The sequence below is a fragment of the Pseudophryne corroboree genome, assembly GCF_028390025.1.
Source record: "Pseudophryne corroboree isolate aPseCor3 chromosome 7 unlocalized genomic scaffold, aPseCor3.hap2 SUPER_7_unloc_6, whole genome shotgun sequence".
Lineage (NCBI taxonomy): Eukaryota > Metazoa > Chordata > Amphibia > Anura > Myobatrachidae > Pseudophryne > Pseudophryne corroboree.
This window is the reverse complement of record NW_026967615.1, coordinates 288,391-312,080: the sequence shown is the minus strand read 5'-3', so window position 1 is coordinate 312,080 and position 23,690 is coordinate 288,391. Positions and strand designations below refer to the sequence as shown.

The 23,690-nt window shown below is 35.7% G+C and overlaps 2 non-coding genes across 2 annotated transcripts; both read left to right on the top strand.

The window, feature by feature from the left end:
- The first annotated feature begins 97 nt into the window (after positions 1 to 97).
- Positions 98 to 260, top strand: LOC134986945 (U1 spliceosomal RNA). Its single transcript, XR_010192712.1, has one exon. It is a non-coding gene; the product is annotated as a U1 spliceosomal RNA (small nuclear RNA).
- A 671-nt stretch (positions 261 to 931) lies between these two features.
- On the top strand, positions 932 to 1,095 carry LOC134986843 (U1 spliceosomal RNA). The gene has a single exon (XR_010192616.1). It is a non-coding gene; the product is annotated as a U1 spliceosomal RNA (small nuclear RNA).
- The last annotated feature ends 22,595 nt before the right edge of the window (positions 1,096 to 23,690 follow it).

Below are 23,690 nucleotides of genomic sequence, written 5' to 3'. Positions count from 1 at the left end.
CTTCTTTCGAGAGTTCCCTTGTGCTGCCTCAGTTGGATCTCCTTCACTTGACAGGGGGGTGCCCGAGCAGCGACCCTCCCCAGCTCTAGCCCAACTCCTACTTACCTGCCAGGTGATATACTATGATCAGGAAGGTGCTTCTCCCAGGGCAAGGCTCACCCATTGCACTCTGGGTGTGCTGATCCTGCGATTTCCCCAAATGTGGGAAACTTGACTGCATAATTTGTGTTTCCCCTGGTTGGCTCTCGTATAATTCAGATCTCTTTGTCTCAGGTCTCTCTCCAGCCTAGTTTGCTGTCTGTTTCCACTTCTCTTTTCTTGAGCCGCTCCCTTCTATGCCCTTGCGCACTATCCTGACTTCTCCCGTCTGCTTACTTTGTGCCTTCCAACGCACAATGCGAACTACAGGTAGTGCTGCAGGGCCCACACCCTTTTACTTGCCTTACAGACCAGCTCTGGAGCTGTTACAGTGCCCAACTGCTGCAAGAAATCAGCTTGAATGCTTCAGGGGCTGGGGCATAGCCAACATGAGCCCCACACCGAAGGAGGGTGGAGGTGTTTAATGCAAACTAGGGGTCATCCAAGCGCCGCAAAAGGCCGCCATGCCCTGCACACCCCTTTTCTCTTTTCATATGCAGACGAGGGTTGAAGCCAACTTTGACCCACTGCTTGGATGACATCACCATATGCAAATCCATCTGCTGCAGGCCTTCCCCCAGGAATGCTTGCACTTGTTGTTGCATTTGGTTTGTTGTTTGGGGGTGCTTCAGTATTAGGCAGCCTTCTGCCCTCCCATGTTCATCTGAAAATATGTGTTCTCTCTGCAGTTGTTGTCCCCAGATGAGAGTTCCCTTGTGCTGCCTCAGTTGAATCTCCTTTACTTGACAGAGATGTGCCTGAGCAGCGGCCCTCCCCAGCCCTATCCCAAATCATACTTATTTTGCATAGGAGATACCATGGTCATGAAGATTGTTCTCCCAGGGTGAGGTTCATTCATTGCATTCTGGGTATGCTGACCCCTGTGATTTCCCCAAATGTGGGAAACTCGACTGCATTATTTGTGGTAGTGGGGGACTGTGTTTGTGCTTTCTTCTGGTCAGCTCTGGTAAAAGTCAGATTTCTTTGTATCAGATCTTCCTCTAGCTTTGTTCTTCTTTCGAGAGTTCCCTTGTGCTGCCTCAGTTGGATCTCCTTCACTTGACAGGGGGTGCCCGAGCAGCGACCCTCCCCAGCTCTAGCCCAACTCCTACTTACCTGCCAGGTGAGATACTATTAAGTTGATTTTTGAAAGAAACAATACTGTCAATATACTATTAAAACAAATTAAAATGGTAAAAGTTATTGTACTTTAAGTAAAAATAAAAGAGCTAAAATATCAATCCCAGTTTTGGATTACTTTAATTAACAAAAAAAATGCATATAGCAGAGGATAGTTTCAAACTGCCTACCTCTGGGTTATGGGCCCAGCATGCTTCCATTGCAGTACTCTGCTGCACATGTAAGTGCAAGAGATCCTGAAGCACTCACTCATCATGGGAAAGTACCGATGTGTTTCTTCGTTGGTTGATCTAAGAAACATCTTACAAAAACTCTCCAGATTATTGACTTTCTAAAGTTTTTCTAGGAAACATTCTAGATGAATGCTTATTAGCCTTTGTCAGTATGCACTTTTGCAAAGTTTCTCTGTTGAGCAATCAGTTAGTGTGTTTGATTACTAACCAAAAGGTTGATGGTTCAATCCCACCCAGGGATGTAATTGACCTTGTGATCAGGTTTTGGTGATCTTTAAGTAGACAAGTCAAAATTTCAAACCCCCTCTTATGATGTAGGGTACCTGGCCTTCTCTGATGTAACCAGAGTTAGATTTGATTAAGTGATTTTATAAAAAACAGCTAGGAAGCACAATTTAGCAGGGGGTTGCAGAGAAAAAAAAATATGCTGGCAGAAAAATCCAATTGAGTGATTAAACAGCTCTTCATTTTCTGGCTTTATTTTTATGCTAACAAATTTGTTCTCTGAAAAGTGTCCACAAAGCCAAGTCTCTGATGAACACCTTTGTAGGGATGGTTTTTCACCTATTACTAAATTAAACTTGCTTCATTGGAAAGGCAGCAAGATGCATCCTCATTTCAATGTCTACTGAAATAATACGGGTTGACACCAGGAAACATTAACGCCAATGCATCCTTGCTGCTTTCTCATGTGGAAGTCTGTTTAATGTGAAAACAAGGTGATATCTAAGTAGCACACAGGTAAGGAATTAAGAAAACCTTTATTTAATGGTGAAGATGTTTCTCACAAAATTGTTGCCCCAATGCATCCTTGAAATTCAAGCTGGAAAGATGATTTTAATATATCACTTGTACATTTTGTATGGCTCTTCTGGTGACAATGTAGTTTGTTTTTGTCAATTACCATTTTAATAATAGGGTAAAGAAAATTAAGTGGATTTTTGAAAGAAAACAATACTTTCAATATACTATTAAAACAAATTAAGATGGTAAAAGTTATTGTACTTTAAGTAAAAATAAAAGAGCTAAAATATCAATCCCAGTTTTGGATTACTTTAATTAAAAAAAAATGCATATAGCAGAGGATAGTTTCAATATGCCTACCTCTGGGTTATGGGCCCAGCATGCTTCCATTGCAGTACTCTGCTGCACATGTAAGGGCAAGAGATCCTGAAGCACTCACTCATCATGGGAAAGTACCAATGTGTTTCTTCGTTGGTTGATGGAAGAAACATCTTACAAAAACTCTCCAGATTATTGACTTTTTAAAGTTTTTCTAGGAAACGTTTTAGATGAATGCTTATTAGCCTTTGTCAGTATAGACTTCAGCAAAGTGTCTCTGTGGCGCAATCAGTAAGTGTGCACGGCTATTAACTCAAAGGTTGGTTGTTCAATCCCACCCAGGGATGTAATTGACCTTGTGATCAGGTTTTGGTGATCTTTAAGTAGACAAGTCAAAATTTCAAACCCCCTCTTATGATGTAGGGTACCTGGCCTTCTCTGATGTAATCAGAGTTAGATTTGATTCAGTGATTTTATAAAAACAGCTAGGAAGCACAATTTAGCAGTGAGTTGCAGAGAAAAAGAAATATGCTGGCAAAAAAAATCCAATTGAGTGATTAAACAGCTCTTAATTTTCTGGCTTTATTTTTATGCTAACAAATTTGTTCTCTGAAAAGTGTCCACAAAACCAAGTCTCTGATTAACACCTTTGCAAGGATGGTTTTTCACCTATTACTAAATTAAACTTGCTTCATTGGAAAGGCAGCAAGATGCATCCTCATTTCAATGTCTACTGAAATAATACAGGTTGACACCAGGAAACATTAACGCCACTGCATCCTTGCTGCTTTCTGATGTGGAAGTCTGTTTAATGTGAAAACAAGGTGATATCTAATTAGCACACAGGTAAGGAATTAAGAAAATCTTTATTTAAGGGTGAAAATGTTTCTCACAAAATCGTTGCCCCAATTCATCATTGAAATTCAAGCTGGAAAGATGATTTTAATATATCACTTGTACATTTTGTATTGCTCTTCTGGTGACAATGTAGTTTGTTTTTGTCAATTACCATTTTAATAATAGGGTAAAGAAAATTAAGTGGATTTTTGAAAGAAAACAATACTGTCAATATACTATTAAAACAAATTAAGATGGTAAAAGTTATTGTACTTTAAGTAAAAATAAAAGAGCTAAAATATCAATCCCAGTTTTGGATTACTTTAATTAAAAAAATGCATATAGCAGAGGATAGTTTCAATCTGCCTACCTCTGGGTTATGTGCCCAGCATGCTTCCATTGCTGTACTCTGCTGCACATGTAAGTGCAATAGATCCTGAAGCACTCACTCATCATGGGAAAGTACCAATGTGTTTCTTCGTTGGTTGATGGAAGAAACATCTTAAAAAAACTCTCCAGATTATTGACTTTTTAAAGTTTTTCTAGGAAACGTTTTAGATGTATGCTTATTAGCCTTTGTCAGTATGTACTTTTTGCGAAGTGTCTCTGTGGCGCAATCGGTTAGTGTGTCCAGTTACTAACCAAAAGGTTGGTGGTTCAATCCCACCCAGGGACGTAATTGACCTTGTTATCAGATTTTGGTGATCTTTAAGTAGACAAGTCAAAATTTCAAACCCCCTGTTATGGTGTAGGGTACCTGGCCTTTTCTGATGTAATCAGAGTTAGATTTGATTCAGTGATTTAATAAAAACAGCTAGGAAGCACAATTTAGCAGTGGGTTGCAGAGAAAAAGAAATATGCTGGCAAAAAAAATCCAATTGAGTGATTAAACAGCTCTTAATTTTCTGGCTTTATTTTTATGCTAACAAATTTGTTCTTTGAAAAGTGTCCACAAAGCCAAGTCTCTGATTAACACCTTTGTAGGGATGGTTTTTCACCTATTACTAAATTAAACTTGCTTCATTGGAAAGGCAGCAAGATGCATCCTCATTTCAATGTCTACTGAAATAATACAGGTTGACACCAGGAAACATTAACGCCACTGTATCCTTGCTGCTTTCTCACGTGGAAGTCTGTTTAATGTGAAAACAAGGTGATATCTAATTAGCACACAGGTAAGGAATTAAGAAAATCTTTATTTAAGGGTGAAGATGTTTCTCACAAAATCGTTGCCCCAATGCATCATTGAAATTCAAGCTGGAAAGATGATTTTAATATATCACTTGTACATTTTGTATTGCTCTTCTGGTGACAATGTAGTTTGTTTTTGTCAATTACCATTTTAATAATAGGGTAAAGAAAATTAAGTGGATTTTTGAAAGAAAACAATACTGTCAATATACTATTAAAACAAATTAAAATGGTAAAAGTTATTGTACTTTAAGTAAAAATAAAAGAGCCAAAATATCAATCCCAGTTTTGGATTACTTTAATTAACAAAAAAAAAATGCATATAGCAGAGGATAGTTTCAATCTGCCTACCGCTGGGTTATGGGCCCAGCATGCTTCCATTGCTGTACTCTGCTGCACATGTAAGTGCAAGAGATCCCGAAGCACTCACTCATCATGGGAAAGTACCAATGTGTTTCTTCGTTGGTTGATGGAAGAAACATCTTACAAAAACTCTCCAGATTATTGACTTTTTAAAGTTTTTCTAGGAAACGTTTTAGATGAATGCTTATTAGCCTTTGTCAGTATGGACTTTTGCAAAGTGTCTCTGTGGCGCAATCAGTTAGTGTGCACGGCTATTAACCAAAAGGTTGGTGGTTCAATCCCACCCAGGGATGTAATTGACCTTGTTATCAGATTTTGGTGATCTTTAAGTAGACAAGTCAAAATTTCAAACCCCCTGTTCTGGTGTAGGGTACCTGGCCTTCTCTGATGTAATTAGATTTGATTCAGTGATTTTATAAAAACAGCTAGGAAGCACAATTTAGCAGTGGGTTGCAGAGAAAAAGAAATATGCTGGCAAAAAAAATCCAATTGAGTGATTAAACAGCTCTTAATTTTCTAGCTTTATTTTTATGCTAACAAATTTGTTCTCTGAAAAGTGTCCACAAAGCCAAGTCTCTGATTAACACCTTTGTAAGGATGGTTTTTAACCTATTACTAAATTAAACTTGCTTCATTGGAAAGGCAGCAAGATGCATCCTCATTTCAATGTCTACTGAAATAATACAGGTTGACACCAGGAAACATTAACGCCACTGCATCCTTGCTGCTTTCTCATGTGGAAGTCTGTTTAATGTGAAAACAAGGTGATATCTAATTAGCACACAGGTAAGGAATTAAGAAAATCTTTATTTAAGGGTGAAAATGTTTCTCACAAAATCGTTGCCCCAATGCATCATTGAAATTCAAGCTGGAAAGATGATTTTAATATATCACTTGTACATTTTGTATTGCTCTTCTGGTGACAATGTAGTTTGTTTTTGTCAATTACCCTTTTAATAATAGGGTAAAGAAAATTAAGTGGATTTTTTAAAGAAAACTATACTGTCAATATACTATTAAAACAAATTAAAATGGTAAAAGTTATTGTACTTTAAGTAAAAATAAAAGAGCAAAAATATCAATCCCAGTTTTGGATTACTTTAATTAACAAAAAAAATGCATATAGCAGAGGATAGTTTTAATCTGCCTACCTCTGGGTTATGGGCCCAGCATGCTTCCATTGCAGTACTCTGCTGCACATGTAAGTGCAAGAGATCCTGAAGCACTCACTCATCATGGGAAAGTACCAATGTGTTTCTTCGTTGGTGGATGGAAGAAACATCTTACAAAAACTCTCCAGATTATTGACTTTTTAAAGTTTTTCTAGGAAACGTTTTAGATGAATGCTTATTAGCCTTTGTCAGTATGTACTTTTGCAAAGTGTCTCTGTGGCGCAATCAGTTAGTGTGTACGGCTATAAACCAAAAGGTTGGTGGTTTAATCCCACCCAGGGACGTAATTGACCTTGTTATCAGATTTTGGTGATCTTTAAGTAGACAAGTCAAAATTTCAAACCCCCTGTTATGGTGTAGGGTACCTGGCCTTCTCTGATGTAATCAGAGTTAGATTTGATTCATTGATTTTATAAAAACAGCTAGGAAGCACAATTTAGCAGTGGGTTGCAGAGAAAAAGAAATATGCTGGCAAAAAAAATCCAATTGAGTGATTAAACAGCTCTTCATTTTCTGGCTTTATTTTTATGCTAACAAATTTGTTCTCTGAAAAGTGTCCACAAAGCCAAGTCTCTGATTAACACCTTTGTAGGGATGGTTTTTCACCTATTACTAAATTAAACTTGCTTCATTGGAAAGGCAGCAAGATGCATCCTCATTTCAATTTCTACTGAAATAATACAGGTTGACACCAGGAAACATTAACGCCACTGCATCCTTGCTGCTTTCTCATGTGGAAGTCTGTTTAATGTGAAAACAAGGTAATATCTAATTAGCACACAGGTAAGGAATTAAGAAAATCTTTATTTAAGGGTGAAGATGTTTCTAACAAAATCGTTGCCCCAATGCATCATTGAAATTCAAGCTGGAAAGATGATTTTAATATATCACGTGTACATTTTGTATTGCTCTTCTAGTGACAATGTAGTTTGTTTTTGTCAATTACCATTTTAATAATAGGGTAAAGAAAATTAAGTGGATTTAAACAAATTAAAATGGTAAAAGTTATTGTACTTCAAGTAAAAATAAAAGAGCAAAAATATCAATCCCAGTTTTGATTACTTAAATTAACAAAAAAAATGCATACAGCAAAGGATAGTTTCAACCTGCCTACCTCTGGGTTATGGGCCCAGCATGCTTCCATTGCAGTACTCTGCTGCACATGTAAGTGCAAGAGATCCTGAAGCACTCACTCATCATGGGAAAGTACCAATGTGTTTCTTCGTTGGTTGATGGAAGAAACATTTTACAAAAACTTTCCAGATTATTGACTTTTTAAAGTTTTTCTAGGAAACGTTCTAGATGTATGCTTATTAGCCTTTGTCAGGATGTACTTTTTGTGAAGTGTCTCTGTGGCGCAATCGGTTAGTGTGTCTGGCTACTAACTAAAAGGTTGGTGGTTCAATCCCACCAAGGGACGTAATTGACCTTGTTATCAGATTTTGGTGATCTTTAAGTAGACAAGTCAAAATTTCAAACCCCCTGTTATGGTGTAGGGTACCTGGCCTTTTCTGATGTAATCAGAGTTAGATTTGATTCAGTGATTTAATAAAAACAGCTAGGAAGCCCAATTTAGCAGTGGGTTGCAGAGAAAAAGAAATATGCTGGCAAAAAAAATCCAATTGAGTGATTAAACAGCTCTTCATTTTCTGGCTTTATTTTTATGCTAACAAATTTGTTCTCTGAAAAGTGTCCACAAAGCCAAGTCTCTGATTAACACCTTTGTAGGGATGGTTTTTCACCTATTACTAAATTAAACTTGCTTCATTGGAAAGGCAGCAAGATGCATCCTCATTTCAATGTCTACTGAAATAATACAGGTTGACACCAGGAAACATTAACGCCACTGCATCCTTGCTGCTTTCTCATGTAGAAGTCTGTTTAATGTGAAAACAAGGTGATATCTAATTAGCACACAGGTAAGGAATAAAGAAAATCTTTATTTAAGGGTGAAGATGTTTCTCACAAAATCGTTGCCCCAATTCATCATTGAAATTCAAGCTGGAAAGATGATTTTAATATATCACTTGTACATTTTGTATTGCTCTTCTGGTGACAATGTAGTTTGTTTTTGTCAATTACCCTTTTAATAATAGGGTAAAGAAAATTAAGTGGATTTTTTAAAGAAAACTATACTGTCAATATACTATTAAAACAAATTAAAATGGTAAAAGTTATTGTACTTTAAGTAAAAATAAAAGAGCCAAAATATCAATCCCAGTTTTGGATTACTTTAATTAACAAAAAAAAATGCATATAGCAGAGGATAGTTTCAATCTGCCTACCGCTGGGTTATGGGCCCAGCATGCTTCCATTGCTGTACTCTGCTGCACATGTAAGTGCAAGAGATCCTGAAGCACTCACTCATCATGGGAAAGTACCAATGTGTTTCTTCGTTGGTTGATGGAAGAAACATCTTACAAAAACTCTCCAGATTATTGACTTTTTAAAGTTTTTCTAGGAAACGTTTTAGATGAATGCTTATTAGCCTTTGTCAGTATGGACTTTTGCAAAGTGTCTCTGTGGCGCAATCAGTTAGTGTGCACGGCTATTAACCAAAAGGTTGGTGGTTCAATCCCACCCAGGGACGTAATTGACCTTGTTATCAGATTTTGGTGATCTTTAAGTAGACAAGTCAAAATTTCAAATCCCCCTGTTCTGGTGTAGGGTACCTGGCCTTCTCTGATGTAATCAGAGTTAGATTTGATTCAGTGATTTTATAAAAACAGCTAGGAAGCACAATTTAGCAGTGGGTTGCAGAGAAAAAGAAATATGCTGGCAAAAAAAATCCAATTGAGTGATTAAACAGCTCTCAATTTTCTGGCTTTATTTTTATGCTAACAAATTTGTTCTCTGAAAAGAGTCCACAAAGCCAAGTCTCTTATTATCACCTTTGTAAGGATGGTTTTTCACCTATTACTAAATTAAACTTGCTTCATTGGAAAGGCAGCAAGATGCATCCTCATTTCAATGTCTACTGAAATAATACAGGTTGACACCAGGAAACATTAACGCCACTGCATCCTTGCTGCTTTCTCACGTGGAAGTCTGTTTAATGTGAAAACAAGGTGATATCTAATTAGCACACAGGTAAGGAATTAAGAAAATCTTTATTTAAGGGTGAAGATGTTTCTCACAAAATCGTTGCCCCAATGCATCATTGAAATTCAAGCTGGAAAGATGATTTTAATATATCACTTGTACAGTTTGTATTGCTCTTCTGGTGACAATGTAGTTTGTTTTTGTCAATTACCCTTTTAATAATAGGGTAAAGAAAATTAAGTGGATTTTTTAAAGAAAACTATACTGTCAATATACTATTAAAACAAATTAAAATGGTAAAAGTTATTGTACTTTAAGTAAAAATAAAAGAGCCAAAATATCAATCCCAGTTTTGGATTACTTTAATTAACAAAAAAAAATGCATATAGCAGAGGATAGTTTCAATCTGCCTACCGCTGGGTTATGGGCCCAGCATGCTTCCATTGCTGTACTCTGTGGCACATGTAAGTGCAAGAGATCCTGAAGCACTCACTCATCATGGGAAAGTACCAATGTGTTTCTTCGTTGGTTGATGGAAGAAACATCTTACAAAAACTCTCCAGATTATTGACTTTTTAAAGTTTTTCTAGGAAACGTTTTAGATGAATGCTTATTAGCCTTTGTCAGTATGGACTTTTGCAAAGTGTATCTGTGGCGCAATCAGTTAGTGTGCACGGCTACTAACCAAAAGGTTGGTGGTTCAATCCCACCCAGGGACGTAATTGACCTTGTTATCAGATTTTGGTGATCTTTAAGTAGACAAGTCAAAATTTCAAATCCCCTCTTATGGTGTAGGGTACCTGGCCTTCTCTGATGTAATCAGAGTTAGATTTGATTCAGTGATTTTATAAAAACAGCTAGGAAGCACAATTTAGCAGTGGGTTGCAGAGAAAAAGAAATATGCTGGCAAAAAAATCCAATTGAGTGATTAAACAGCTCTTCATTTTCTGGCTTTATTTTTATGCTAACAAATTTGTTCTCTGAAAAGTGTCCACAAAGCCAAGTCTCTGATTAACACCTTTGTAGGGATGGTTTTTCACCTATTACTAAATTAAACTTGCTTCATTGGAAAGGCAGCAAGATGCATCCTCATTTCAATTTCTACTGAAATAATACAGGTTGACACCAGGAAACATTAACGCCACTGCATCCTTGCTGCTTTCTCATGTGGAAGTCTGTTTAATGTGAAAACAAGGTAATATCTAATTAGCACACAGGTAAGGAATTAAGAAAATCTTTATTTAAGGGTGAAGATGTTTCTCACAAAATCGTTGCCCCAATGCATCATTGAAATTCAAGCTGGAAAGATGATTTTAATATATCACGTGTACATTTTGTATTGCTCTTCTGGTGACAATGTAGTTTGTTTTTGTCAATTACCCTTTTAATAATAGGGTAAAGAAAATTAAGTGGATTTAAACAAATTAAAATGGTAAAAGTTATTGTACTTCAAGTAAAAATAAAAGAGCAAAAATATCAATCCCAGTTTTGATTACTTAAATTAACAAAAAAAATGCATACAGCAAAGGATAGTTTCAATCTGCCTACCTCTGGGTTATGGGCCCAGCATGCTTCCATTGCAGTACTCTGCTGCACATGTAAGTGCAAGAGATCCTGAAGCACTCACTCATCATGGGAAAGTACCAATGTGTTTCTTCGTTGGTTGATGGAAGAAACATTTTACAAAAACTCTCCAGATTATTGACTTTTTAAAGTTTTTCTAGGAAACGTTCTAGATGTATGCTTATTAGCCTTTGTCAGTATGTACTTTTTGTGAAGTGTCTCTGTGGCGCAATCAGTTAGTGTGTATAGCTATTAACCAAAAGGTTGGTGGTTCAATCCCACCCAGGGACGTAATTGACCTTGTTATCAGATTTTGGTGATCTTTAAGTAGACAAGTCAAAATTTCAAACCCCTCTTATGGTGTAGGGTACCTGGCCTTCTCTGATGTAATCAGAGTTAGATTTGATTCAGTGATTTTATAAAAACAGCTAGGAAGCCCAATTTAGCAGTGGGTTGCAGAGAAAAAGAAATATGCTGGCAAAAAAATCCAATTGAGTGATTAAACAGCTCTTCATTTTCTGGCTTTATTTTTATGCTAACAAATTTGTTCTCTGAAAAGTGTCCACAAAGCCAAGTCTCTGATGAACACCTTTGTAAGGATGGTTTTTCACCTATTACTAAATTAAACTTGCTTCATTGGAAAGGCAGCAAGATGCATCCTCATTTCAATGTCTACTGAAATAATACAGGTTGACACCAGGAAACATTAACGCCACTGCATCCTTGCTGCTTTCTCATGTGGAAGTCTGTTTAATGTGAAAACAAGGTGATATCTAATTAGCACACAGGTAAGGAATTAAGAAAATCTTTATTTAAGGGTGAAAATGTTTCTCACAAAATCGTTGCCCCAATGCATCATTGAAATTCAAGCTGGAAAGATGATTTTAATATATCACTTGTACATTTTGTATTGCTCTTCTGGTGACAATGTAGTTTGTTTTTGTCAATTACCATTTTAATAATAGGGTAAAGAAAATTAAGTGGATTTTTAAAAGAAAACAATACTTTCAATATACTATTAAAACAAATTAAAAAGGTAAAAGTTATTGTACTTTAATGAAAAATAAAAGAGCAAAAATATCAATCCCAGTTTTGGATTACTTTAATTAACAAAAAAAATGCATATAGCAGAGGATAGTTTTAATCTGCCTACCTCTGGGTTATGGGCCCAGCATGCTTCCATTGCAGTACTCTGCTGCACATGTAAGTGCAAGAGATCCTGAAGCACTCACTCATCATGGGAAAGTACCAATGTGTTTCTTCGTTGGTGGATGGAAGAAACATCTTACAAAAACTCTCCAGATTATTGACTTTTTAAAGTTTTTCTAGGAAACGTTTTAGATGAATGCTTATTAGCCTTTGTCAGTATGGACTTTTGCAAAATGTCTCTGTGGCGCAATCAGTTAGTGTGCACGGCTATTAACCAAAAGGTTGGTGGTTCAATCCCACCCAGGGACGTAATTGACCTTGTTATCAGATTTTGGTGATCTTTAAGTAGACAAGTCAAAATTTCAAATCCCCCTGTTCTGGTGTAGGGTACCTGGCCTTCTCTGATGTAATCAGAGTTAGATTTGATTCAGTGATTTTATAAAAACAGCTAGGAAGCACAATTTAGCAGTGGGATGCAGAGAAAAAGAAATATGCTGGCAAAAAAAATCCAATTGAGTGATTAAACAGCTCTTCATTTTCTGGCTTTATTTTTATGCTAACAAATTTGTTCTCTGAAAAGTGTCCACAAAGCCAAGTCTCTGATTAACACCTTTGTAGGGATGGTTTTTCACCTATTACTAAATTAAACTTGCTTCATTGGAAAGGCAGCAAGATGCATCCTCATTTCAATGTCTACTGAAATAATACAGGTTGACACCAGGAAACATTACCGCCACTGCATCCTTGCTGCTTTCTCATGTAGAAGTCTGTTTAATGTGAAAACAAGGTGATATCTAATTAGCACACAGGTAAGGAATTAAGAAAATCTTTATTTAAGGGTGAAGATGTTTCTCACAAAATCGTTGCCCCAATGCATCATTGAAATTCAAGCTGGAAAGATGATTTTAATATATCACTTGTACATTTTGTATTGCTCTTCTGGTGACAATGTAGTTTGTTTTTGTCAATTACCATTTTAATAATAGGGTAAAGAAAATTAAGTGGATTTTTTAAAGAAAACTATACTGTCAATATACTATTAAAACAAATTAAAATGGTAAAAGTTATTGTACTTTAAGTAAAAATAAAAGAGCCAAAATATCAATCCCAGTTTTGGATTACTTTAATTAACAAAAAAAAAATGCATATAGCAGAGGATAGTTTCAATCTGCCTACCGCTGGGTTATGGGCCAAGCATGCTTCCATTGCTGTACTCTGCGGCACATGTAAGTGCAAGAGATCCTGAAGCACTCACTCATCATGGGAAAGTACCAATGTATTTCTTCGTTGGTGGATGGAAGAAACATCTTACAAAAACTCTCCAGATTATTGACTTTTTAAAGTTTTTCTAGGAAACGTTTTAGATGAATGCTTATTAGCCTTTGTCAGTATGTACTTTTGCAAAGTGTCTCTGTGGCGCAATCAGTTAGTGTGTACGGCTATAAACCAAAAGGTTGGTGGTTCAATCCCACCCAGGGACATAATTGACCTTGTTATCTGATTTTGGTGATCTTTAAGTAGACAAGTCAAAATTTCAAATCCCCTCTTATGGTGTAGGGTACCTGGCCTTCTCTGATGTAATCAGAGTTAGATTTGATTCAGTGATTTTATAAAAACAGCTAGGAAGCACAATTTAGCAGTGGGTTGCAGAGAAAAAGAAATATGCTGGCAAAAAAAATCCAATTGAGTGATTAAACAGCTCTTCATTTTCTGGCTTTATTTTTATGCTAACAAATTTGTTCTCTGAAAAGTGTCCACAAAGCCAAGTCTCTGATTAACACCTTTGTAAGGATGGTTTTTCACCTATTACTAAATTAAACTTGCTTCATTGGAAAGGCAGCAAGATGCATCCTCATTTCAATGTCTACTGAAATAATACAGGTTGACACCAGGAAACATTAACGCCACTGCATCCTTGCTGCTTTCTCATGTGGAAGTCTGTTTAATGTGAAAACAAGGTGATATCTAATTAGCACACAGGTAAGGAATTAAGAAAATCTTTATTTAAGGGTGAAAATGTTTCTCACAAAATCGTTGCCCCAATGCATCATTGAAATTCAAGCTGGAAAGATGATTTTAATATATCACTTGTACATTTTGTATTGCTCTTCTGGTGACAATGTAGTTTAATTTTGTCAATTACCATTTAATAATAGGGTAAAGAAAATTAAGTGGATTTTTAAAAGAAAACAATACTTTCAATATACTATTAAAACAAATTAAAATGGTAAAAGTTATTGTACTTTAATGAAAAATAAAAGAGCAAAAATATCAATCCCAGTTTTGGATTACTTTAATTAACAAAAAAAAATGCATATAGCAGAGGATAGTTTTAATCTGCCTACCTCTGGGTTATGGGCCCAGCATGCTTCCATTGCAGTACTCTGCTGCACATGTAAGTGCAAGAGATCCTGAAGCACTCACTCATCATGGGAAAGTACCAATGTGTTTCTTCGTTGGTGGATGGAAGAAACATCTTACAAAAACTCTCCAGATTATTGACTTTTTAAAGTTTTTCTAGGAAACGTTTTAGATGAATGCTTATTAGCCTTTGTCAGTATATACTTTTGCAAAGTGTCTCTGTGGCGCAATCAGTTAGTGTGTACGGCTATAAACCAAAAGGTTGGTGGTTCAATCCCACCCAGGGACATAATTGACCTTGTTATCAGATTTTGGTGATCTTTAAGTAGACAAGTCAAAATTTCAAATCCCCTCTTATGGTGTAGGGTACCTGGCCTTCTCTGATGTAATCAGAGTTAGATTTGATTCAGTGATTTTATAAAAACAGCTAGGAAGCACAATTTAGCAGTGGGTTGCAGAGAAAAAGAAATATGCTGGCAAAAAAATCCAATTGAGTGATTAAACAGCTCTTCATTTTCTGGCTTTATTTTTATGCTAACAAATTTGTTCTCTGAAAAGTGTCCACAAAGCCAAGTCTCTGATTAACACCTTTGTAGGGATGGTTTTTCACCTATTACTAAATTAAACTTGCTTCATTGGAAAGGCAGCAAGATGCATCCTCATTTCAATGTCTACGGAAATAATACAGGTTGACACCAGGAAACATTACCGCCACTGCATCCTTGCTGCTTTCTCATGTAGAAGTCTGTTTAATGTGAAAACAAGGTGATATCTAATTAGCACACAGGTAAGGAATTAAGAAAATCTTTATTTAAGGGTGAAGATGTTTCTCACAAAATCGTTGCCCCTATGCATCATTGAAATTCAAGCTGGAAAGATGATTTTAATATATCACTTGTACATTTTGTATTGCTCTTCTGGTGACAATGTAGTTTGTTTTTGTCAATTACCCTTTTAATAATAGGGTAAAGAAAATTAAGTGGATTTTTTAAAGAAAACTATACTGTCAATATACTATTAAAACAAATTAAAATGGTAAAAGTTATTGTACTTTAAGTAAAAATAAAAGAGCCAAAATATCAATCCCAGTTTTGGATTACTTTAATTAACAAAAAAAAATGCATATAGCAGAGGATAGTTTCAATCTGCCTACCGCTGGGTTATGGGCCCAGCATGCTTCCATTGCTGTACTCTGCGGCACATGTAAGTGCAAGAGATCCTGAAGCACTCACTCATCATGGGAAAGTACCAATGTGTTTCTTCGTTGGTTGATGGAAGAAACATCTTACAAAAACTCTCCAGATTATTGACTTTTTAAAGTTTTTCTAGGAAACGTTTTAGATGAATGCTTATTAGCCTTTGTCAGTATGGACTTAAACAAAGTGTCTCTGTGGCGCAATCAGTTAGTGTGCACGGCTATTAACCAAAAGGTTGGTGGTTCAATCCCACCCAGGGACGTAATTGACCTTGTTATCAGATTTTGGTGATCTTTAAGTAGACAAGTCAAAACTTCAAACCCCCTGTTATGGTGTAGGGTACCTGGCCTTCTCTGATGTAATCAGAGTTAGATTTGATTCAGTGATTTTATAAAAACAGCTAGGAAGCACAATTTAGCAGTGGGTTGCAGAGAAAAAGAAATATGCTGGCAAAAAAAATCCAATTGAGTGATTAAACAGCTCTTAATTTTCTGGCTTTATTTTTATGCTAACAAATTTGTTCTCTGAAAAGTGTCCACAAAGCCAAGTCTCTGATTAACACCTTTGTAAGGATGGTTTTTAACCTATTACTAAATTAAACTTGCTTCATTGGAAAGGCAGCAAGATGCATCCTCATTTCAATGTCTACTGAAATAATACAGGTTGACACCAGGAAACATTAACGCCACTGCATCCTTGCTGCTTTCTCACGTGGAAGTCTGTTTAATGTGAAAACAAGGTGATATCTAATTAGCACACAGGTAAGGAATTAAGAAAATCTTTATTTAAGGGTGAAAATGTTTCTCACAAAATCGTTGCCCCAATGCATCATTGAAATTCAAGCTGGAAAGATGATTTTAATATATCACTTGTACATTTTGAATTGCTCTTCTGGTGACAATGTAGTTTAATTTTGTCAATTACCATTTAATAATAGGGTAAAGAAAATTAAGTGGATTTTTAAAAGAAAACAATACTTTCAATATACTATTAAAACAAATTAAAATGGTAAAAGTTATTGTACTTTAATAAAAAATAAAAGAGCAAAAATATCAATCCCAGTTTTGGTTTACTTTAATTAACAAAAAAAATGCATATAGCAGAGGATAGTTTTAATCTGCCTACCTCTGGGTTATGGGCCCAGCATGCTTCCATTGCAGTACTCTGCTGCACATGTAAGTGCAAGAGATCCTGAAGCACTCACTCATCATGGGAAAGTACCAATGTGTTTCTTCGTTGGTGGATGGAAGAAACATCTTACAAAAACTCTCCAGATTATTGACTTTTTAAAGTTTTTCTAGGAAACGTTTTAGATGAATGCTTATTAGCCTTTGTCAGTATGTACTTTTGCAAAGTGTCTCTGTGGCGCAATCAGTTAGTGTGTACGGTTATAAACCAAAAGGTTGGTGGTTCAATCCCTCCCAGGGACATAATTGACCTTGTTATCAGATTTTGGTGATCTTTAAGTAGACAAGTCAAAATTTCAAATCCCCTCTTATGGTGTAGGGTACCTGGCCTTCTCTGATGTAATCAGAGTTAGATTTGATTCAGTGATTTTATAAAAACAGCTAGGAAGCACAATTTAGCAGTGGGTTGCAGAGAAAAAGAAATATGCTGGCAAAAAAATCCAATTGAGTGATTAAACAGCTCTTCATGTTCTGGCTTTATTTTTATGCTAACAAATTTGTTCTCTGAAAAGTGTCCACAAAGCCAAGTCTCTGATTAACACCTTTGTAGGGATGGTTTTTCACCTATTACTAAATTAAACTTGCTTCATTGGAAAGGCAGCAAGATGCATCCTCATTTCAATGTCTACTGAAATAATACAGGTTGACACCAGGAAACATTACCGCCACTGCATCCTTGCTGCTTTCTCATGTAGAAGTCTGTTTAATGTGAAAACAAGGTGATATCTAATTAGCACACAGGTAAGGAATTAAGAAAATCTTTATTTAAGGGTGAAGATGTTTCTCACAAAATCGTTGCCCCAATGCATCATTGAAATTCAAGCTGGAAAGATGATTTTAATATATCACTTGTACATTTTGTATTGCTCTTCTGGTGACAATGTAGTTTGTTTTTGTCAATTACCCTTTTAATAATAGGGTAAAGAAAATTAAGTGGATTTTTTAAAGAAAACTATACTGTCAATATACTATTAAAACAAATTAAAATGGTAAAAGTTATTGTACTTTAATAAAAAATAAAAGAGCAAAAATATCAATCCCAGTTTTGGTTTACTTTAATTAACAAAAAAAATGCATATAGCAGAGGATAGTTTTAATCTGCCTACCTCTGGGTTATGGGCCCAGCATGCTTCCATTGCAGTACTCTGCTGCACATGTAAGTGCAAGAGATCCTGAAGCACTCACTCATCATGGGAAAGTACCAATGTGTTTCTTCGTTGGTGGATGGAAGAAACATCTTACAAAAACTCTCCAGATTATTGACTTTTTAAAGTTTTTCTAGGAAACGTTTTAGATGAATGCTTATTAGCCTTTGTCAGTATGTACTTTTGCAAAGTGTCTCTGTGGCGCAATCAGTTAGTGTGTACGGTTATAAACCAAAAGGTTGGTGGTTCAATCCCTCCCAGGGACATAATTGACCTTGTTATCAGATTTTGGTGATCTTTAAGTAGACAAGTCAAAATTTCAAATCCCCTCTTATGGTGTAGGGTACCTGGCCTTCTCTGATGTAATCAGAGTTAGATTTGATTCAGTGATTTTATAAAAACAGCTAGGAAGCACAATTTAGCAGTGGGTTGCAGAGAAAAAGAAATAGGCTGGCAAAAAAATCCAATTGAGTGATTAAACAGCTCTTCATTTTCTGGCTTTATTTTTATGCTAACAAATTTGTTCTCTGAAAAGTGTCCACAAAGCCAAGTCTCTGATTAACACCTTTGTAGGGATGGTTTTTCACCTATTACTAAATTAAACTTGCTTCATTGGAAAGGCAGCAAGATGCATCCTCATTTCAATGTCTACTGAAATAATACAGGTTGACACCAGGAAACATTACCGCCACTGCATCCTTGCTGCTTTCTCATGTAGAAGTCTGTTTAATGTGAAAACAAGGTGATATCTAATTAGCACACAGGTAAGGAATTAAGAAAATCTTTATTTAAGGGTGAAGATGTTTCTCACAAAATCGTTGCCCCAATGCATCATTGAAATTCAAGCTGGAAAGATGATTTTAATATATCACTTGTACATTTTGTATTGCTCTTCTGGTGACAATGTAGTTTGTTTTTGTCAATTACCCTTTTAATAATAGGGTAAAGAAAATTAAGTGGATTTTTTAAAGAAAACTATACTGTCAATATACTATTAAAACAAATTAAAATGGTAAAAGTTATTGTACTTTAAGTAAAAATAAAAGAGACAAAATATCAATCCCAGTTTTGGATTACTTTAATTAACAAAAAAAAAATGCATATAGCAGAGGATAGTTTCAATCTGCCTACCGCTGGGTTATGGGCCCAGCATGCTTCCATTGCTGTACTCTGCGGCACATGTAAGTGCAAGAGATCCTGAAGCACTCACTCATCATGGGAAAGTACCAATGTGTTTCTTCGTTGGTTGATGGAAGAAACATCTTACAAAAACTCTCCAGATTATTGACTTTTTAAAGTTTTTCTAGGAAACGTTTTAGATGAATGCTTATTAGCCTTTGTCAGTATGGACTTTTGCAAAGTGTCTCTGTGGCGCAATCAGTTAGTGTGCACGGCTATTAACCAAAAGGTTGGTGGTTCAATCCCACCCAGGGACGTAATTGACCTTGTTATCAGATTTTGGTGATCTTTAAGTAGACAAGTCAAAATTTCAAATCCCCTCTTATGGTGTAGGGTACCTGGCCTTCTCTGATGTAATCAGAGTTAGATTTGATTCAGTGATTTTATAAAAACAGCTAGGAAGCACAATTTAGCAGTGGGTTGCAGAGAAAAAGAAATATGCTGGCAAAAAAAATCCAATTGAGTGATTAAACAGCTCTTAATTTTCTGGCTTTATTTTTATGCTAACAAATTTGTTCTCTGAAAAGTGTCCACAAAGCCAAGTCTCTGATTAACACCTTTGTAAGGATGGTTTTTAACCTATTACTAAATTAAACTTGCTTCATTGGAAAGGCAGCAAGATGCATCCTCATTTCAATGTCTACTGAAATAATACAGGTTGACACCAGGAAACATTAACGCCACTGCATCCTTGCTGCTTTCTCACGTGTAAGTCTGTTTAATGTGAAAACAAGGTGATATCTAATTAGCACACAGGTAAGGAATTAAGAAAATCTTTATTTAAGGGTGAAAATGTTTCTCACAAAATCGTTGCCCCAATGCATCATTGAAATTCAAGCTGGAAAGATGATTTTAATATATCACTTGTACATTTTGTATTGCTCTTCTGGTGACAATGTAGTTTGTTTTTGTCAATTACCATTTTAATAATAGGGTAAAGAAAATTAAGTGGATTTTTGAAAGAAAACAATACTGTCAATATACTATTAAAACAAATTAAAATGGTAAAAGTTATTGTACTGTAAGTAAAAATAAAAGAGCCAACATATCAATCACAGTTTTGGATTACTTTAATTAACAAAAAAAAATGCATATAGCAGAGGATAGTTTCAATCTGCCTACCTCTGGGTTATGTGCCCAGCATGCTTCCATTGCAGTACTCTGCTGCACATGTAAGTGCAATAGATCCTGAAGCACTCACTCATCATGGGAAAGTACCAATGTGTTTCTTCATTGGTTGATGGAAGAAACATCTTAGAAAAACTCTCCAGATTATTGACTTTTTAAAGTTTTTCTAGGAAACGTTTTAGATGAATGCTTATTAGCCTTTGTCAGTATGTACTTTTGCAAAGTGTCTCTGTGGCGCAATCAGTTAGTGTGTATGGCTATTAACCAAAAGGTTGGTGGTTCAATCCCACCCAGGGACGTAATTGACCTTGTTATCAGATTTTGGTGATCTTTAAGTAGACAAGTCAAAATTTCAAACCCCTCTTATGGTGTAGGGTACCTGGCCTTCTCTGATGTAATCAGAGTTAGATTTGATTCAGTGATTTTATAAAAACAGCTAGGAAGCACAATTTAGCAGTGGGTTGCAGAGAAAAAGAAATATGCTGGCAAAAAAATCCAATTGAGTGATTAAACAGCTCTTCATTTTCTGGCTTTATTTTTATGCTAACAAATTTGTTCTCTGAAAAGTGTCCACAAAGCCAAGTCTCTGATGAACACCTTTGTAAGGATGGTTTTTCACCTATTACTAAATTAAACTTGCTTCATTGGAAAGGCAGCAAGATGCATCCTCATTTCAATGTCTACTGAAATAATACAGGTTGACACCAGGAAACATTAACGCCACTGCATCCTTGCTGCTTTCTCATGTGGAAGTCTGTTTAATGTGAAAACAAGGTGATATCTAATTAGCACACAGGTAAGGAATTAAGAAAATCTTTATTTAAGGGTGAAAATGTTTCTCACAAAATCGTTGCCCCAATGCATCATTGAAATTCAAGCTGGAAAGATGATTTTAATATATCACTTGTACATTTTGTATTGCTCTTCTGGTGACAATGTAGTTTGTTTTTGTCAATTACCATTTTAATAATAGGGTAAAGAAAATTAAGTGGATTTTTAAAAGAAAACAATACTTTCAATATACTATTAAAACAAATTAAAATGGTAAAAGTTATTGTACTTTAATGAAAAATAAAAGAGCAAAAATATCAATCCCAGTTTTGGATTACTTTAATTAACAAAAAAAATCATATAGCAGAGGATAGTTTTAATCTGCCTACCTCTGGGTTATGGGCCCAGCATGCTTCCATTGCAGTACTCTGCTGCACATGTAAGTGCAAGAGATCCTGAAGCACTCACTCATCATGGGAAAGTACCAATGTGTTTCTTCGTTGGTGGATGGAAGAAACATCTTACAAAAACTCTCCAGATTATTGACTTTTTAAAGTTTTTCTAGGAAACGTTTTAGATGAATGCTTATTAGCCTTTGTCAGTATGGACTTTTGCAAAGTGTCTCTGTGGCGCAATCAGTTAGTGTGCACGGCTATTAACCAAAAGGTTGGTGGTTCAATCCCACCCAGAGACGTAATTGACCTTGTTATCAGATTTTGGTGATCTTTAAGTAGACAAGTCAAAATTTCAAATCCCCCTGTTCTGGTGTAGGGTACCTGGCCTTCTCTGATGTAATCAGAGTTAGATTTGATTCAGTGATTTTATAAAAACAGCTAGGAAGCACAATTTAGCAGTGGGTTGCAGAGAAAAAGAAATATGCTGGCAAAAAAAATCCAATTGAGTGATTAAACAGCTCTTCATTTTCTGGCTTTATTTTTATGCTAACAAATTTGTTCTCTGAAAAGTGTCCACAAAGCCAAGTCTCTGATTAACACCTTTGTTAGGATGGTTTTTCACCTATTACTAAATTAAACTTGCTTCATTGGAAAGGCAGCAAGATGCATCCTCATTTCAATGTCTACTGAAATAATACAGGTTGACACCAGGAAACATTAGCGCCACTGCATCCTTGCTGCTTTCTCATGTAGAAGTCTGTTTAATGTGAAAACAAGGTGATATCTAATTAGCACACAGGTAAGGAATTAAGAAAATCTTTATTTAAGGGTGAAGATGTTTCTCACAAAATCGTTGCCCCAATGCATCATTGAAATTCAAGCTGGGAAGATGATTTTAATATATCACTTGTACATTTTGTATTGCTCTTCTGGTGACAATGTAGTTTGTTTTTGTCAATTACCCTTTTAATAATAGGGTAAAGAAAATTAAGTGGATTTTTGAAAGAAAACAATACTTTCAATATACTATTAAAACAAATTAAAATGGTAAAAGTTATTGTACTGTAAGTAAAAATAAAAGAGCCAACATATCAATCCCAGTTTTGGATTACTTTAATTAACAAAAAAAAATGCATATAGCAGAGGATAGTTTCAATCTGCCTACTTCTGAGTTATGTGCCCAGCATGCTTCCATTGCAGTACTCTGCTGCACATGTAAGTGCAATAGATCCTGAAGCACTCACTCATCATGGGAAAGTACCAATGTGTTTCTTCATTGGTTGATGGAAGAAACATCTTAGAAAAACTCTCCAGATTATTGACTTTTTAAAGTTTTTCTAGGAAACGTTTTAGATGAATGCTTATTAGCCTTTGTCAGTATGTACTTTTGCAAAGTGTCTCTGTGGCGCAATCAGTTAGTGTGTATGGCTATTAACCAAAAGCTTGGTGGTTCAATCCCACCCAGGGACGTAATTGACCTTGTTATCAGATTTTGGTGATCTTTAAGTAGACAAGTCAAAATGTCAAACCCCTCTTATGGTGTAGGGTACCTGGCCTTCTCTGATGTAATCAGAGTTAGATTTGATTCAGTGATTTTATAAAAACAGCTAGGAAGCACAATTTAGCAGTGGGTTGCAGAGAAAAAGAAATATGCTGGCAAAAAAATCCAATTGAGTGATTAAACAGCTCTTCATTTTCTGGCTTTATTTTTATGCTAACAAATTTGTTCTCTGAAAAGTGTCCACAAAGCCAAGTCTCTGATGAACACCTTTGTTAGGATGGTTTTTCACCTATTACTAAATTAAACTTGCTTCATTGGAAAGGCAGCAAGATGCATCCTCATTTCAATGTCTACTGAAATAATACAGGTTGACACCAGGAAACATTAACGCCACTGCATCCTTGCTGCTTTCTAATGTGGAAGTCTGTTTAATGTGAAAACAAGGTGATATCTAATTAGCACACAGGTAAGGAATTAAGAAAATCTTTATTTAAGGGTGAAAATGTTTCTCACAAAATCGTTGCCCCAATGCATCATTGAAATTCAAGCTGGAAAGATGATTTTAATATATCACTTGTACATTTTGTATTGCTCTTCTGGTGACAATGTAGTTTGTTTTTGTCAATTACCATTTTAATAATAGGGTAAAGAAAATTAAGTGGATTTTTAAAAGAAAACAATACTTTCAATATACTATTAAAACAAATTAAAATGGTAAAAGTTATTGTACTTTAATGAAAAATAAAAGAGCAAAAATATCAATCCCAGTTTTGGATTACGTTAATTAACAAAAAAAATGCATATAGCAGAGGATAGTTTTAATCTGCCTACCTCTGGGTTATGGGCCCAGCATGCTTCCATTGCAGTACTCTGCTGCACATGTAAGTGCAAGAGATCCTGAAGCACTCACTCATCATGGGAAAGTACCAATGTGTTT